The sequence below is a fragment of the Hoplias malabaricus genome, unplaced genomic scaffold, assembly GCF_029633855.1.
Source record: "Hoplias malabaricus isolate fHopMal1 unplaced genomic scaffold, fHopMal1.hap1 scaffold_409, whole genome shotgun sequence".
Classification (NCBI taxonomy): Eukaryota; Metazoa; Chordata; class Actinopteri; order Characiformes; family Erythrinidae; genus Hoplias; species Hoplias malabaricus.
Window position 1 is genome coordinate 1 of NW_027100790.1, and position 20,000 is coordinate 20,000.

At 38.5% G+C, this 20,000-nt stretch overlaps 1 long non-coding RNA gene across 1 annotated transcript; it reads right to left on the reverse strand.

Annotated features, from left to right (window-relative positions):
- Positions 1-5,189: 5,189 nt before the first annotated feature.
- LOC136680212 (uncharacterized) lies at positions 5,190-19,591 on the reverse strand. Its single transcript, XR_010796878.1, has 4 exons — positions 19,411-19,591; positions 17,035-17,094; positions 9,930-10,059; positions 5,190-6,719 (listed from the first exon to the last, which is right to left on the reverse strand). It is a non-coding gene; the product is annotated as an uncharacterized lncRNA (long non-coding RNA).
- Between the last annotated feature and the right edge of the window lie 409 nt (positions 19,592-20,000).

Here is a 20,000-nt window from a genome sequence, read left to right on the forward strand (position 1 = left end):
ACTACCTCTATACTGCTCGAGTAGAGACGGTAATCCTGAATCTACAATAAGACTGGGTGAGCTGGTGGGGCTAGTTTAGAAGCTGAGAAAATCATGACAGTAAACGAAGCTTTGGTTTGCTTTATGACCTTCACAACTAGAGGTGTAATACTGAAACTAGACCACCAGGGGTCTCCTGAAGATTGGGAGCAGTGGAGGGATCCCTGTACAACTGAGGGAATACTACATTCTGATGCAGCAGCATGACTCACTTTCATAAAGTTAAAAAGATTGTCTGAGTGTGTTGCACTTGTACAGAGCATATCTAAATCCATACCCTGCGCCCTGGGTGAGGAAACGTGGGGAGTCACCCGACAAGGACGCAAGACGAGTACCTTTCATAACCTGAAGGGAGGGAATAACTTGTTGGTCTGGATGTGACACAGGCTGGTTGAGGTGTTTCACAAGAAACACCCTTGCATTTGGCAACCACATACCTCAGATATTTGGGCTGGACAAACTGTTCAAGGAGCAGGCAGTTCATGTCACTGCCCAAAGAAAATACTAATTAAACCAATCAGTCAAGACGTACCTTGTAGAATACTTCATTTAAGCGTCATCGACATAATAGTTATAATGTTAAGGACTTCAGTGTTAGTCTCAGACTTCAGAAGCTAGTTTAACCTACTATTTGAGGAAGTACAACAATTTCTCATTTATTATTAACTTTTATAATTTGCTGGGTCTCCCTAAAGCCTCTCAGGACAAAGACTATTTTAAAATGGTAAAGTGAGCATCACACTGAACCACACTCTGCACGCTCCTCCTCTCTCTAGTAGTTACCATGACCATAAAGATACATCTGGGAAACTGGGTCATGACATTTTAGACTAGAATTCACTTCCAACATCAAGAACTTTCACACAATGTTTACTCAAATTAAGTTACAAATATCTACACTGTATCAGATTAGTGTATGAGTAGTAATAATAATAAAAACAATCAGATGTACATCTAAACACACACGTTGTGTGACACAATCTGGTAGTAAACCCGAGTAAATCTCCTTGATAACGCCACTGTCTAGACGCCAAAGTGAATGAGGATATGACGGCTGGAGCTGAAACTATGAAACTGGCTGTTGCTCAACCTGACTGGACCAGTGGTGCGGGATTGCGAGAGGGGAGCGTTTGCCCCTGCCCTCACCTCCTGTTTCGACCTGCAGCTGAAGCGCGCAGAGGGCAGAGCGAGTGTCAGCGGGAGAGAATGTGAGACGAGTCCGACCGGACCCTGCCTCACTGACTCACCGTTTCAGGGCGTGGTCCGAGGACAGCGCATCGACACCAGCGCACACACTCACACAACACGTGTACTGGTGCAGCCTGTTCATTCAGTGCGCTACGAACCACACAAACCTGAGCACGGGGTGAGGAACATAAATGGCGTTTTCAGCCCCGAGCTGTGGGTCATAACAGAACCGCCGCTAGGGGGCGCACAGCACCGAGGCGGCTCCAGTGAGGAGCCTCTCCACTAATATAACCGGGTCCTACATTCAGATCTTTAAAAATACGTAGACTTAGAGATTAAATGAATACAACTAATACTCGTCATGGTAATAATAATTTTAACAGCATACAGATCGAGATAAACGCTGTTATGGCGTTAATCCGGTGGGGATTTATTTTTCAGATGGGGCTCAGTGGAAGTTTCCAGAGCGGCTCTGAAGGCTCCCCTCAACAGCCGCACGTGGTACGGACCTGCATTATAATTGAGATTGGCGTTTTAAACTGCGTCATGTTGCCAAAAGCAGCCTAAACGCTGCCACCACATGAACGGTGCTGCTGTGGGTTGCGTTGCGGGGCCATTAGAAACCCACCGAGGCATTTAGCCACCCCCTTTATAAAAAAAAAAAAAAAAAAAAAAAAAAAGGCAGAGGCATTCACCGAGAGGAATCAAACCTCGTGCTTGTGAGGAGAGCCGCAGCGCCCGAGCACAGAAACTGGAGAACTGGGTCAGAGCAGGCCGATCCAACCCAGCTCCAGCCACCCTACAGGAGACGGACACGGCATACAAAATTAAAGTCTAGAAAATAAAACCTCAACACATTCAACAGCCGATGCCTACAAACTAGAACCTGACCCATTTAATTGTTCAGGAGTCTATAGTGATAATTATAATGCAAATAAATCAAATAAAAAATAAGGTATTTAAAATGACTTCTAGTCTATATTACACTGATGATTCCTGTTTATGTTCTCATCAATATTAAAGCAAAAACGGGGTGCCCATTTCTAGAAAGCTGCCTTGATTTAGTCTGACTTCATGAGAGTGAGTCAGAAGCTGCGATTATGTGCGCACAGTCCGTGGATGTATGGCGCAATCTGTCAACCTGAGACTCTCACCGCCTCAGTATGGAGCTTTCTGCACAACAATCAATGCACCTCAGTTACACTGACTCTGATCAGGCGATTTCTTGTTAAACGCATTACATTTATCCTCCTCGTCATCACTACAAATGGGTCAAACATATTTTTATGTCTTTACCTGGGACGTGCTTAAAATCAACTCAAAACAATAATTAATAATAATAATACTAGAGAACTGGACCCGAAAGTTCAATTGGCAGTAGTCTGAAACCGACCCTGTGAAGTTGAGGGAGTTTGAGCTGAAGGCTCAGTCCCAGTCAGATGTTGACTCAGCCTGTGAGGGCTGGGAATGAGCAGATTGAACTCACCTGCCCATTGGCCCAGTTTGGGTGAGAGCAGGTCTCCGTTGCCCAGCACCCATATCCTGAAGGCGGAGAGGAGTGTGTAGATGATCCACAGAAACAGAAAGGCTGTGGTGAGCGTCCCGACCCAGAGCAGAGCAGCCTCGGCCCCGCCAAGCAACTTCTGCATCTCGCTGAACACCTCCATGTGGCCTGCTCCGGTGCAAATTAGGCGACGTGCTCTGATTTCACAGCCTACAACGTGCAGAGCCCCCCTTTATAAAGCAGGTTGTGGCATCACACCCCCACAACTCCTCTAACATACTAGTCTGGCCGGATTTAAGTGCACACCCCCCACCTACTCGCTCGCCGTCCCGGACACGCCCCCGCGGGCCGCCCATTGGCCCAGACTCCCATCCTCCAACGCAAGGTCGCAGCGGATTGCCTGCTTCCGGTGCCAATCACCAGGGCTCCTCTCTCATTCATCAGATCGTCTCTCCGCCGAAGGGCGGGGCATCAGCGGCGGCGGCGCGCGAGCCCATTGGACGAGCGCCCTGCTAACCTCCATTCGAGCGCGCCCATTGGCTGTGGTTCAGAGCGAGGTTTTCCCCCGTTTCAGTCAGCATTATGAAACCTCCAAATCCACGTTTTCCACTTCTCAGCCCCCACTATTTTATGAATGAAGCTTTTCGCCCATTGGCTGGAGAAGCCAACGCTCTCCCGCCTTCGGAGTGATCTCCGGGCGATTCGATTTGGTCACAGGAACGCCGTTCACGTTCATTCACGGGTGCTGGCTCACATATGACTCATACACTCTTAGCTAAAAACAAAAAAACAAAACATGATGCCTCCGTGTTTTCATGGTGAAGAAGTTCTACAATGTTCTCCTCGTTCCCTCTAATTGTCTGTTTGCCCTCGGCGTTCTAAAGAGGATAGAATGCTCTACAACGTGTTTGTCGTTCTCTCTGGATCTTTGTGAAAGCCTTTTAAAAGACGCGCCTGGTTTACTATCAGAGAGAAACCAGTAGGGCCGCTGCTCTGTCGAGTTGCGCTGCCTTGTCAAAATATACTACCATAATTTACTTTTATAAGTTGGCTACAGCCGCCTAAATAAAATATCACGTAAGGTATTTCGATGGACTAAAAATAGCTAATCAGAAAATGCTGCTAAACAAATTATAAACATAATTATTAATTATTAGTAGTAATTACTAATACGGTGATAAGAAATAGCTTCAATTGTTATTTTATTTATTTGTTTATAATAAATTTGATTGTCCGTGTACAGTTTTGGAACACTGGAGCAAATAACAGTAAGCTAAGGTTGTGTAATTGTTAAAAAAAAGATAAGAAACAAATGACAAAAAAGTGTGGATCTGAGCGTGCGCAGACCGGCTAAGCAGGACGTATCAATAGGTGTTTTGTCAGTATACCGTCTAAAAACCCCGTGAGGTAGTTCAGAATGTGTTCACAGACCTCCACAGAACCATTACCTTTAGTAAAGCGCTCTCGAAAAACCTCTCTGGATGTAGGACAAATAAACGTTAAAAGAACTATGGGGCAAACATCATTTTTGGCTACACAGGGAAAGGCACGACGAGGACACACTGTACCAGCATGAGAAACATTGTAGTTTGTCTGCAGCTCAGAAACTGAGGCACAGTACACCAAATGAACCTGAGACGGGGGAAAAACTACAACTACCAGGCGCGCCTTGCTGAAATCTCGCGAGAAGCGGCGATATCTTGCTTTTCAAACACGGAAGCGAGCTGGATTATGTAAATAGTGAGGGAGAGAGGAGCTGAGCTGGAGGAGAAGGTTACAACACAAAATAGTTTCACGAGTGTGAGAGCACATCGAGAATTTCACCAAGGTTTCACAAGCATTAAGGGACGGAACGTGGTGGAATAGTCAGATATGTGTAACAAGATACTCCCTCTTTAGCTTGCTGTGATGTCTCTCTCAAACTCTCTCTCTCTCTCTCTCTCTCTCTCTCTCTCACTCACACACAGCAGCTGCTTCTCTCGTCTACAAGGCACTCGAGTCCTGTCGCCATTCTCACTCCTCATACCCATCTGAGTTTTAACGTAGAAATTAAATGCGTAAAGAACTGCAAGTCTGTATTAACACAGGAAAAGCAATCCTCGCACACTGCAGAGTACAAAAAAGTAATGGGTCCTGAGGTTTAATCCAAAACACAGCTGGTCGTTTGCATTTTATTTCGACTGGGTTTCACCAGGTTATACTCTGACACTGCTTTCCAAAACTGCTTTTTGTAGTCTGTTCAGAAAGTTTAGTGAACAACAAAAATCACGAGGAAAGGTGCAAATGTTTCAGTATGTTAAATAACCAGTGTGAAGGATTTTATTTATCTTAAATAAGACACACAAAGAACACAACCCACTGGATAAAGAAAAATCTTTTTTATTTATTTTAGCACAAACACCACAGCAAAACAAATAATGCTAATTGGCAATAAAAGCACTATTAGATAAAGGCACAATACAGTGTCAACATGCCAATGTACACAAGAAATGCACGATATTAAACAAATGTACAAGTTGTTATTGTAGTTAAATATATATTTAATGACAATATTAAAATCTTTCTTTTTCATATTTATTTTTATGAACATAAATATTACTACAGAGATAATTGCATTTTCAAAAATCCAGCATTTAAACAGCACATTTAACCCAATCAGTTAGTGCTTGAGCTATAAATAAAATTATACATTAAAAAGGCTGGTTTAGTTGGGATATTATTTAGAAGTATTACTATTATCTCGAATATTCACCACGAGTGTGTGATGAGAAGTATATGGCCCGTGTGGCTGTGTGTCTCATGTTTATTCTTATGTAAATGTAAATTATTCGTATTAACACAGCTACAGATACTTCAGGGAAACTCTCTGTGTTCACCTACTAATCTACAAATCTGTTCTCACTCCCCCTAAAGTATCGATACATTCACATGTCTGAACCTCGACACTCGACACATTTTAGAGAAATCCCAGCTTTGAAATAATTTGCGTAAATCCCACTTAACGTTAGGCCATTTAATTTTTGAGCGGGCACCCACATTAAGATCTGGACATGACAGGATCTACTCTTAAAAACCTACTCGTCTTGTACCAAATTAAATCAAAGCATCCAGAGCCAAGCTTAGAATTATTATAAATGTGATTTACACAGTGTCTGATCTGTGAGGATATGGGTAAAGAAACTATGTGATCGGCTGAGAGGATGTGGCCCTCGGAGGGCGGCCATTTCAGAACCAGCAAAAGTGGAGAGCGACGCTCCTCACCGCTGCTACTGTACGTCTTTGTCTCTCTCTCTCTCACACACACACAAACAAAATAGTCTATGCTGAAATCATCATAAACCCAGCTTACAAAATTAAACCAGCCATTGCGTGAAAATTATGTCGAAACATGTTTTGTGTAGTCTGTCTTTTCTAAATCCATAATAAGCCCAGCACCAAGCCACACCTGCGCCGTAACAGCCAGACCACAGCTGGGGACGTGTCTTTAAGCATAGTCATAACACTACTGTTTAAAACTGCCCCTACTCACAACAATACTGCCGTATTCTCTATTAGAATTATACATACAATTTTCACTAAGTGCCTCTGCCATTCAGCATACGTCACCTTAAAAACCCGTGAAGCACACGCAGTCGTCACGCAGCTGTACACGCGCACATGAGCACAAATTTAAAGGCCAGCATTAAGGATAGTTAAATTTAAAGTGTTTAAATTGTGCCTTTTCCATCAACAATATTCACTTTCCCATGCCTGGAAATAAAGGTCTGGAACTGCATCATAAGCATCAAATGTGACAAGAAAAATACAGCGTTCACAATGTGCCTTAACTGCTCTAAACACAAGGCCTTCACAAACAGTCTCAGATATCAAATACCTGACTGGATCAAATAATTCCTTTATGAATCCTCTGCCACTTTACACGGAAAGAAGAGACAGGAACAAGGCTTTCAGGACTGTCCCCCCTCCCTGTGGGTGTCATGTAGATCACCTGTAAAAACACCAAGACAAAAAATGCCCAGAGATTGATTACTTTACTATCTGCTGCTTCAAGTGAATCAAAGTTTTAAATGATCAACACTTTCATTTTATGAACAGGACAAATAAACAGATCCAGGACCAGTTGTTTTGTTCATAATTTTACAATTCACAACAACGTGAAAGAAAACAAGCTCCCGACATTTTACACTTCCCCATACAGTAACTAAATTCTTGTGTTCATGGTGTATTTACCGGATGATGATTTTGTGGGGTATTCATATGTATGTATCTATGCTTTCAATACATCTCAGCATGCAGTGGAAACAGTACTAAATATAGAGACAGAACTGTGTGATAAAGCTGGGCAAACGTGCTCATAATGTCAACTTTTAGCCTCCTACAGATTCAGGAATTGGGAGGAATTTTTAATGTGGATTTCTTACAGAAATGTAATGAGACACAATCAAAACCTAATGCATTTTATAACATATAGACAATAGCAGAGAGTCAAATTGAATAAATTATTGTTACAAATAATTTCCTACAGATACAAACACATAAACAGGTGTGTATTATAGACACACGCACACACACACACACACACACACACACACACACACACACACACACACACACACTAGTTGGTAGAAAACATACACACATTCCAACACACACTGATAGAGGTAGCCTCATACATTCACAGACAAACAGTTAGAAGTCTACAAACGCACACACACACACAAAAACACGGACAGATGGACAGATATATGTATACAAACACACACATGCATGTCTACTCATTTCATAATGAAACAGTTATTATCTAAAATGTCACACAATGCTGTAACCTCTGTTTTACCCATAAAATGTAATATTTTCTTACTTCACCCTGTTCAGTTCCTAACATTACACCTTGTACTTCTTTCACTGCATCACAACTAACATACATCCACAGGCTTTTTGGTCAAATACTTCTTACCTGTTCAAACAAGCCACACACACACACACACACACACACACACACACACACACACACACACACACACACACACACACACACACAAACACACACACACCACATTTGTACAAACACATGGTTGAAGAGGAACGTGCTCGATGATAGCATGATATATGTGTTCACTCAGTTAAATTCAGTTATTCTGGGCATATACATCTAATCAATTTCTTCACAAAAACATTAACAGCACAGCATTTTTCAGTGGTGTACAGATGATGGTCAGCTTAAAAATATAGCCACATACTTGAAAATCTTTTAAAGACATTAAGGTGTCTAATGGTTCTCAGAGAAATTGTTCAGAGCTGAACTGAACCATAATTTACCATGCTTCCCTGAACTTGCACAATGGAGAGATCTCTATGTGGAACACATGGCACTTTTAGATGTTTCAATACTGAATGACACTGCTTTAAAATGCACTCATTCAAAAAAAAAAAAAAAAAAAAAGCAGGAGCATGACTTGAACCAGAATTAGCTCTAACTAAAGAAACAAACTAAACAAAAGACAGCTTTATAAATATAAAAATAAGAATATACATATATCTGATTGGGAGGAGTGGGGTTAATGGGGTGCTGTCTTTCATTGTTGCTTCATTGAAAAAAATACCCCTGCAGCTCAGACAGGGGCCTGCCAGTTGCATACGTTGTTCTGGGGTCTGACTAAAGCCTAAATAACCTTTTAGACACTGTTGCTTTATATACGTACCAAACAGGATTTAAACATGCTTTAGACAATTAATCCAGAGCTATATATAATTGTAATTTTCAGTCTGTACAGGCAAAACATATTTAAAAAAAAAAAATGATGGCACTCCCTCACGGCTTGCTCAGTAATCTTAGCCAGCACGTGTGCTCCTCCGTCTGTCTCTGGACTCTCTCTCTCTCTCTCTGACACACACACACATACACAAATACTCAGACTACTGTGATACACACTCAATTACAAACTCATCTGACAGTACACACACTCATACACGTATATATTCACATTCAGACACAGTTACAGACACATACAGCCTTGCACAGCTCCATGTGAATATGATCAATCACACTTACAGACAACCTAACTTTAGATAAATCATGTTAAATGTCACCCACAGATGACTACACCATACACAAACATAGTAAACACCAATTTATTTTTAAAGATACTGCGCATCTATGCACATATTCTATAAACACATACAGTGGGGTTCACAGATTCACTGGGCGTAGTGCTCATGCTTTTCCTTTTTTTTCATTTAATACATATTCTTTTTTAAACTACAAAATATCAGCTTATTAATTTGAGTAAAAACTACAATATTTGAATTATCTGCATGAACTTCAGATTTTCATATTTTATATCTCGCCTTTCTGTGTTAATGACAGTTTGCGCTCAATCTGGCACACACTCTGATCACTAACTCTGACAAAAGCCTGTGAAGAGTCGATTAAATCCATCTTAAAATTGTCTGAACATGTGCTCTATGTTTAAGAGCTGGGACTAAAACACTCTGACATTTTTTTTTATGTATAAAGACAGTGTTCAGCAGTGTTATAAATGTGCTTACATTTTACCAGTCACCAAGAATGATCACAACTCTGAACCTTACTTTTGTACGTTTCCAGGTTTATGTGAAAAACAACTTTAGTGTTAATTTTGTACTCTGACTTTTGAATTCCGCTGAGGTGTAGTAGAACAAGCCACATGTGTGCACATTATACATGTGCACATCCTTATTTAAACACACATCTAACAGACTAAACCATGTGTGCTCAAACACACACACACACACCATGACACCGTATTGTATTCTGAGCTGCTAAACTCTCTGCATGCTGGAATGACCATTATGATGATTGATTTGTCTGTACGTCTTCATATACTCTACAAGCACACGGTCAGAAACCCATCAAAAGCGTCCGCTCCTTTTCATACAGGCAGCTGAACTGTGTTTAACTGTATCAGAGCTCCTCTCACAGTCTGGAGTGAAGACAAGCTTACTGACAGATTGATGTAATAAGTTTACAACGTGTATCAACAAGACCATGCCCAGAAAATATCTGTAAACAGTCCCTTTCTAACATCTGAAGTCTCAGGATAGTGAGCCCTTTCTGCTGTTCAGAAAACCGCCAAATGAGTGAAGAGTTTCCAGGAACAGACACAGTCCACCAGCTACTCTTAACACAACCTCTTTAAAAAGATACAGGTTTAAATACCTTTCTGTGCCCTCTTGCTCCTAGATCCAGTAGCTCAAATATCCTCCATAGGTAAGAAACTGGGCCCAAGAGACTGGATCAGGAGGGATCCAACTTCTCATGCACGTTGTCAAATTTTAACCCAGTTTGCCTGTGAAAGGATGAGAAGATCAGACCATTAAATCATGCCATTTAATTCCATCACTCACATGGTCTCATTTCAAGCTAATCACAACATTAAATGACATAGATATCTTTACATGCTTGTGTTCTTTGCATCTAACATATATTTTGGCCACATACATATCTGCACTCTGCACTCAGCTCCACAATGGTGTGTGAACTCTGTATATTCTGAAAGGTTTAAAAGCCCAACGATAAGACGATTTGTATGTACATTATCTGTTTTCTTGGATAAAAATGAAACCCACAGCTATACAGGAGCATTATTTAGTACCCATCACTGAATCTGATTTAACTGTCAGCCATTATGGTTTTTATTTGGCTTCATTTTGTTTTTATGTTTTTTTTTTACATGTAGACAGGATCATATACGCATGAATGATAACACACACATATGCATACACAGATGCTCACACTCAAACGACCACCCGCTCACACACACATGCACTCACACAGAGGACAGTCAAACAACGTGACTAGAAGAACGGCTAATGGCATTGGGAAGCATTTAATTGAATCACAGAGCAAAGCAAAGGACTCTTCATTTCTTCTCCAAGAGGTACATGTCATGTTTAACTTATGCTATTAAAGCCACGAACCAAGCAAAGAGTAAAAGATTCTAAGTTTTAAAAGTGGGCTCAAAAATGCAGGCGATTTAGAGGAAAATGTCACAACAATTTAAAAAGCAAACAGATACATATATACTATTGACTCAAATATTGCAATCTTAGCTTTAAGACGTTGTGTACTGGAGTAGAACTGAACCTAAGCATTGTTTTAAATTGTCTATGTGCCTTGGATTATAAAAATATAAAATAGGTCAAAATATCATAGCACTTGTACAGAAAAGTCCCAGCCTGTAAAACACTTGTGTAAAATATGTATCATTATGGGAAGTTTAATACTGACTCAGATCTGATTACTCCTGGGTGCTGACTATTAGAGTAACAGCACAGTTACTGTATTTCACCACATTCAGTGACCCCTCAGAAAAAAGGGAAATTGTATTAACAACAAAATTGATTTAGAATAACTCTTTATAACTTTGTCTCTGATGAAAAGATTATGTTGTATTATTTGTACCTTTTGAATCTGTTTGAATCTGAAAAACCCCACTCCTTTCCCTTAATGAAGGAATACGTCCAAAAACCATGCTAGGGTCACACACTGGTTGTGATAAACTATGACACACTAAAGGCTCATTCACATAAATTACACATTCACACACAAACCCACCACGCTTCCAGACACAAGATGTAAACATAAGACATGTGCGTATGTCCTTCTACGTTCCCCCTCTGTCTCTCTCTAGCTCTCGCACTCTCTCTGGCTCCCTCTCAAACTCACAGATTATAGCGACAAATACAAGAGAAATATACTATTCATAATATTCACTGATAGATATGTTCACATTAAGCAACTGTTGTTAAAATAACTCCAAAATTTGATCTTTGTACAGAATTCCAACTATGTGTATAGGTTGACTCTGTAAACCATACACACTTTTATCTAAGCACTTTGTAACACATCTGTACATGTCTGTAAATAGTTCTGCCTTAATATTCAAAAACAAACTCCTAGTTAAAAACACATGCCTGGTTCTTGGTTTCTACTGTATTCAGTTTTTTATTTATTATTATTATTATTTTTTTCTTTTTAGATGAATATTCACATTTCACAAGTCATAATTCCTAAAGAACCTGTTCAAATCCTGATCTCTCGAGAATGAAAAGGCTCTTTACTCTGCACTGTACATATGCCACTTCCAATACTGACTAACTATGCATTTTAACATGAACACACTGAGCATTACAGCGTCATCACAGACATTCCTAAGTTTCTTCTTTTCACAATTACAAAAAGCATTAATCCCAAAGCAAATGATAAGAATCATTGTAAATATATTAGCAAAACTGTGCTGGACACTAATGTGTAAAATACCACACGTTTCCTGTTGCAATCATGGTCAGTTTAAGCAGACATCATTTAACCTGATCTTTATACATTTTAATACAAACACACAACCCTCATACAAACATACCCTTTGTTTTAACCTACACACACACACACACACACACACACACACACACACAAACATTCTCCAGCTCCATGCTTATATACTTATAAAAGTTCAAAGAAATGTGTAATTCTGTTTTAAAATGCATTGAATCCCACTTCCACAATTTTCCTTGTTGGGAATGGGTTTAACACAAAAATTATAATTCTACAATAATCTCCAATTCTCCCTTTCACTTAAAAACAATAAAATATACTTTAGATTTCAGTTGGTATTCTGTTACAAATGTATAGGTATCATTTTGGTATTAAACTATCACAAAACCTACAAAAACATCTATGCTAACAAATATTATACATGCATACCCATATATTTTATATTTAATTTATATAACACACACACACGCTTGCACACACACACACAAACACACACACACACACACACACAATGATATGGCCAGTGTTGTCAGTCTGAATATATATATATATATATCAAGCCATCTTTAAAACTTGTGTTTTAAATGAATTCTGTCAAAATCCTAACTCTAAGTAGTTAAAGGTGAATAGGAATAGGATCAGAGAGACTTAACACATTATAATGTACTTTTTTGTTAATGTAAATGTTTATAAAGACAATTTTATATAACCACTTTCAGAACTAAACCTTGTCATTTGTCCATTTTTGCCTTTCTCTTTTTTATTGTCATAATTAAGAAGTTTTGGATGTTCACTGTATGAACCTATTCTAATTAATGGACCAAAAGATATGCTCCAGATTGACACGGCATAAAATCTTTTTATAATAATGTTCACTGAAAGTTAAGGCTTTTTTTCTTCTTCTCCTGAAATATTACTATTTTGGTGATACAAGTTTTATTCGGAGAGAAAATACTTTTATACATCCACTGCCACTACTATAACATTTCTCTCACTCATTTAGAGTAAGTGGTCTGATTCATTTAGGTATTCTACTGACTGTTCTCATTAAGCAAACACGTTCACAATGACCTTAGATACTGTCTAAGATTATAGGAAAACATGTTTAAAGAATCTTTCCTGGAGCTCATTCAACATATTTTGCTCTTAGAATCATATCTATCTCAGTATTTATAGTACTGAGGGTCCTGGGCTCAGATACACAAACCTAAGGATGTTCTAGGACCAATTTGTCCAAGAATAGTATATAAGTAATAAAAGTTCTTTTTATGAACAGTTCTAGGAATTTTCCTTTAATTGTTGTAGAATATATATATTACATAGAAGTTAAACTTAAACTCCTAAAAAAGCTAAAGAAGGGCTTTGATTTTCAGTGTTAACAAAACTATCAGACATATGAAACCAGTATCAAACATTTCTTAACAATGTTAAGAAATGATAAAAAAGACATCCATTAAAGGTTTCTTTATGGTTCCAAAAATTCATTTCTTTTCAAAATTTCTTTACATTTTAGCCTGTATAACAGTTACCATAGAATAGTAGTTAAATCCAAATTATAACACCAAATTATGGTCTTATGTTGATAGAGGTTTTGAAACAATTCTGAGATGAAGCTGAAGCTAAATGTATTTTAAAGGAACAACTCTCTGTCCTGCTTTACATTGCCAGGTTTCTACTAAAACAACTGCCTCAGTCTAAACTTCTAAACTAACATCCTCCACCACTCACTCGTATATTCTACAGAGATACAGGACTCTTCTGTAGTTTTCTGTCATCATTAAATCCAGCTGTAAAATATATTTCCCTGTAATATTTCTATTAGAGCAGTGAAGACATCAGCTTTGGAGTTTTTTCATTCACTTTTTGTTAACTTCACTAAAACTCAGATGTTTCACATGACACAGAGGACTAGTCAAAGCTAAATAATGTGTCTTCTCATTTACTAGAATGTGAATGAGATGTATAATAAAATCTAAAATATTTTACACAGATATTTTAACCAAACTTACATTTTTCCTTATTCAGGGTGAGGTAAACACTTTTCTCTGTGTGGTTTTGGGGTGTCGATGTATAGGGGTCTCCCTTCAGAATAAATAAAATATATTTCTAAACAGTATCTTTATTATAATTTATATGGACTTTTTTAAAGATTAATTTTAGAGAACCAGCAATGAAACATGGGTTGTATCAGAAAAAAATCTGACTGAATTTAGAAGCTCAATGGATTTTGCTCTTTCCTATAAATGATATAAAAAAAGGGGGGTCTGATTCCTTTAAACTGATGAATATTAGGCTTTTAAATGTTTAAAAAAGTAAGGTGGGGTTGTTTCACATTTACATTGTGCTTTACTTCAGTGAATATTAGCCTGAGACTGATCAAATGATGCAAAAGTATGTTTTACATTTGAAGGGTCCTATGTTTTACCACTCTTTTTCTGCTCTGAGTGAAAGGGGCAGATACATAACTGTGAAAACTGATTCATCTGTTTAATTCTGGATCTGAATACCCGCCCTTATCCTTCCTCTCTCCCTGTGCCCTCTCTGCCTCTCTCTCTTTCTCTTCTGTAGAAGCAGAGTACCACACCCATGCAGCTCTGGTCAGGACCTCTTCTCACTCACAAATGTCCTACAATTAAAAAGTGAAAAGCACTTGTTAAGAAATGGACAGACTGTTATCACATCACATCACTCACACAAGCTTCCTGTCAAACCTGAAAAACAAACCTGCTGGGACTTTAGGTTTCACTCTGGATTGTTGCTCATACGTCTGGAATCTAGACCATATTTTTGAAAATCTCTTTCCCCTTATCTGTTAACTAACATGTCTTTGTGATATTGGTTAATGCTTTTATAAACTTCAGTGGGCTGAACTTTGCTGGAAAGTTCTAGGAGTCTCGTACATGCTGCAGTGTCACATGCTGTGTAGCTGCGTGTGCTCAGCAGCAGCACTGACAGTTTCATTACTGTGACTATGATTTAATGTGAGAATTTAACTCATGACCTGTTTCTTTTGTTTGTTTTTTGGTGTTTTTTTCTGTTTTTAATGTCCAGGACCTGTCAACCAAACTTCTGTTACATATTTCTTTAAGTTAAAAATACAACTGCATTGTATTATTTAAAAGATAGTTTTAGAATATAAAAGCTGACATTTGGTAATGAATAGTAGCAGACTCAAATTTGTATTAAAATCAAAAGTAATATATTTTAAATTTAGGATCTTCTAAGTATGAGTGTATTGATATTTGAGGGATGACTTTAAATACATTAAAAATATGTTCTACTATAATCTATATGTTCAATTGTCATATAAATAAAACCATTAAGAATTTTATGGACATGAGAGTGGAAAAAAATAGAAGACAGAGATAAAATAACCAACTTTCCTTTGAGTAATAAAGGACAAGGAATACTACAGAAACTAATATACCCCATTTTTCAGTACAATGAATCACATGAAAACAAAATTACAACTTCTACATATTTATTTAAATATCAGCCTACTATAAACCTGTGTTTCATGTCTATTTAAAGTTCAAGTTACTTATCTAAAGTCTTACTCACAAATGAATCATGAATCTAAACTCTTTTTACAACTGTTTTTTTTTTTAAATATATAAAATAAAACAAATGGATGTTATGATATTAATAAAAATGCCAATGAGGTACACGCTCTCTCTCTCACTCTCTTTCTCTCTCTCTCTCTCTCTCTCTTTGCACATGCTGTAGACTGAATAAAAAATGGCTGAAGTTATAAAATGGTGTCCGTATGTGTGTTTGCATTATTACTGTGAGCACATGGAGCTTTGTGAGTGTATGGATGCTCTGAGTTTTGTTTCTCTGATGCAGTGATGTCACAGGACCCCCTCACAGGTAGAAGAGACCCCCTCCCTCTCTAGACCCCGCCTGATTCTGACTCATCCCTCACACCTTCCCTGAGTCATATGCTCAAACTTGTAAAGAATAGCCAAACATCCTCCAGTAACTCTGCTGATCAGCTTTACTTATAGAGACCAGCTCACTGTACTCAAAATGTGAGTCTCTCTCACAGTAACCAGTCATCTGTCCAGGAATAACGAGTGAAATGTAACTTATTATCAACGACAGATAAAGAGGGGTTTATTTTCCAAAGCTTGTACTCGAGTGTTCACTGTCCAAGTCAATGTACAAAGTTATCAATGAAGAACTTAATAAATGAAAATAACAGCGGCCCACCCAGGGACCATGAATGAAACTTCCCTTGTTATCAAGGACAAATCTATTGTAGAGGGATAAAAGATGAAATGTAAGACATAATTAAGGATTATCTAGAATAGATAACAGAAAGTATGTTGTCCTTGTCAATTATGGACTGTCCAATGTCACAGTAAATGTATAAAAAAGTATAAAATATAGAAAACAATGTAGAATTAATACAATTAATAATCATCTATCCAATAATTACATGAAATTTTACTTAATATCCCAAAAAGAAAATGAAGTGTCCATTGTCCTTCTCTGTTCCAGACTGTTCTCTTTCACAAGGAATATATGAAGTTTTAAATGAAGAATGTTATAAATAATACAATTAATAAAATGAATAAAATAAACGACCATCTGTTCTGTACTAACAGTTGAAATTTAACTTATCTCAGAAATATAATGAAGTGCCCATTGTCCTTGACAGAAATGAAATATCCCAGGTCCCAGCCTATGCCTAAAGTTATAAAAAAAAGAATAAAAATATAAACAAAATTAAGGAGGATAACAGATGAAAATGAATTCTTTTTCTAGGACAGATAATGAAGTGTCCATTGTCTGTGCCTGTAGAGAACTGTCCATTGTGTTAGTCACAGTATAAATAAAAAATGATAAAAAATAAATAGATTATAAAAATAAGGGATGATAGTAGAGTCCAATGCCTCTAAAGTCCAAGTCAAAAGTAATATTAGGTTAAAAAAAACATATTTTCTTTAAAAAAAATAAATAATTAGCATGTTGGAAGTCTCCATACCATGATGTGAAGACAGAAGCAGAAAACAGGTGGCTCCTTCAGGCTCCAGGGTCTGTCCATCTGAATAAAGACAAAAACAAGTAGCAGGAAAATGTTGAAGCAGACTTGTGTTACAGTAAAGTAACTATGAACAGGACCGAGAACTGCACGGGGCTTTATTAGGATTGGGGCTGATATCACTTTACAGTAGTTACTATACACTCAGGACTGGATCAAGTGGTTTTCTTGTGTATGAACGCTTAAAGGATCCTAATCATGTTCTGAAATGTTTAAATAAAGGCATTAACTGAAGAACAAATGTTTTCCTGTGAGGCAGACATTTGCAAGCCTATAGCAGGGCAGATGTAGAACCTACTTTTGATAAAACGTGTTAGGTTTAGGTGCAGCAAGTAGCTTCTGGTTAGCACAATTTGACCACCTGACTGTTTAAATAAAAGAAGAGAAACCAGACCTAAGTTCTGAGAACTCAAACCTCTTCACTGATGCAGTTATCCGTTTTAACTAAAGCCTCTTGTTCAGACAGTGTGCTGTTCTCAAAGCCATGGTGTTCCTCTACAATCACCTCTGCAGTTCCCCGAAAGCAAATTAAAATGCAAGTGTAGTTTGGTTCATAATATGTATGCATATATATCACATGTGGTACATGAGTTTTTACTAATGTAATCGGCTCCACCAACTCCACAGTCACATTAGTCTCAGCCCTGATGAGTTCTAAGGCTGGTGTAACTTCCAGCCTGTTCTTCTTAAAGCCTCTGGATAGGGATGAACTTCAAAAACTATCCCAACAGCTGCTGCAGTGATGCTTGCATGGCTTTTTCCTCATTCTAACTGAAATGGTAAACATCTGTTAGACTTTTTCTGAGGTAGGCTGGAACTGACATGGTGCATCAAATGAAGCGGAGAACCACACCCTTACAAACATCAACAATTTATATATTATATCCACTTAAGCAACAAAATGAGCCACATGTTAAAAACAAAAGCCTAATTGTCACGTATCATATTTTAATGTTTCACACACATCAGGTATACTAGCTCATTGGACCAGTATTTTAGCTGCACCAGTGCTTTCTAGATTTTCAGCTGCATTTCTATTCAAGCACGATAATACAGCACTCTGCAAAATGTTCAAGTTTCGGAAGTTGTATTTTCTGCTTCTCACAATCCAACTAATCGCACTCTAATGCCAGTGGTGCTGAGACCTGGGCACACAGGCAGTTAGACCTAACACCTGTGCATTTTTCAGTGACCCCTCCAGGGTGTGTTCCTGCTTTGCACCCAGTGATTCCGGGGTGGCTCCGGACCCACCGCGACCCCGAACTGGATAAGCGCTTACAGACAGTGAATGAATGAATAAATGAATGAATGATTTGTCAGTGATTTCTCCTTGATTTCTCTTCCTCTTTCTACAAAGTAATGATCACAAATCCAAATCCCCTCAGAAACAGCAGCTCTAAAATGAATAACTTGTACTTAACAAACTGTTATGAGTAGGGCCATCACAACACATGGAGTGGGGTAAAGCTTAACGTGTTTGGGTGTCTGATTGTTAGTGCATGTGTGTGTGTGTGTGTGTGTCTGGGTGTCTGATTGTTTGTGTGTGTGTGTGTGTGTGTGTGTGTGTGTTTGGGTGTGTGATTGAGTGTGTGTGTGTGCGTGTGTGTGTGTGGTGTCTGATTGTGTGTGTGTGTGTGTGTGTGTGTGTGTGTGTGTGTCTGTCTGTGGGTGGGTGGATGTGTGGATGTGAGTATGTGTGTGACAGTATGTGTATCGCAGTATGTTCCTGCAAGTGTGTGTATGCGTTTTTTAATGCGAGTGAATTTATGCACATGTATATTTTTATTAATAAATAAAACTGTAAATCTCTCTCTCTCTCTCTCTCTCTCTCTCTCTGTATCTATCTATCTATCTCTCACTATCATGATGGTGTAAAAGTCCACAATAGCTTATCATGAGCCATAAATATATATCTGCACATTTAACCCTTTTTACACACAAGCCACATTAACTCTCCAAACATTTCAGAAGGCACCGTTCAGAACAAGCTTTTATCTCTGTGGACCACGCCCAGCTTTTTACCATCAGTGCCTCACACTGTCCTTCACAATGTGGGACCAGACAAACCTTCACAGACATTCAAAGCAAACTGCTCTTTAATTAATTTTCAAGCAAGAGCAAAATATTTGGGGAGCTAATTTACAGATTTCCAGCTATGGCTTTGCACTGGACCTGGCTGTGTGCGCTCACAGCAGTTATACAGTAAAAACAGCATTACAACAGCACTGAAGACACGAGGAACAGCCGTAAAACAAAAGGCTGGGTGAATGGCAAAGTCAACCAGCAAATGCAGAACTGGCTAAAAAGAGAACAACTTACAGAGGCTGATGTGAATAATGGGGGATGGCGCTGAATGGCCTGAGAGGATCTGGCAGCATCTTTCTTTGGCAGTGAAGAAACTTCTCGAGGTCTCTGTCCATTGTACACTGAAAACAAACATAAACCAGAGGAGGGATTGAAATGCACCTGAGTGAACGGTGGGAAAGGAGAGAGAAGGAAGGTCACTAAAGGCATGAACGGAACCCTCTCTCACCAGGAAAAAAAAAAAAAAAAAAAAAGCATGGCCAGAATCATGAATGAAAATCCAAACAACACGCAGGGTTTTGCAGGATAATTAAAGATTAGAAGACAGAAGAAAGAGGAGACTGTGCATAATGTCTTCTGCTCTCTGCACTCACATACACACACTCTACTGTGTGTAAATATATATATATATATATATATATATATATATATATATATATATATATATATAAGCTTATTCATTTCCTCAGTATCACGTACTGATATTATAGTGTGCTTATTAATGTGTGTGAGTGTGTGTGTGTGTGTGTGTGTGTGGTCCTCCACATCCTTTTCACACTCAACTCAGCATGCGCACGGGGCCATTAACTCCCGACTCCTTTTGG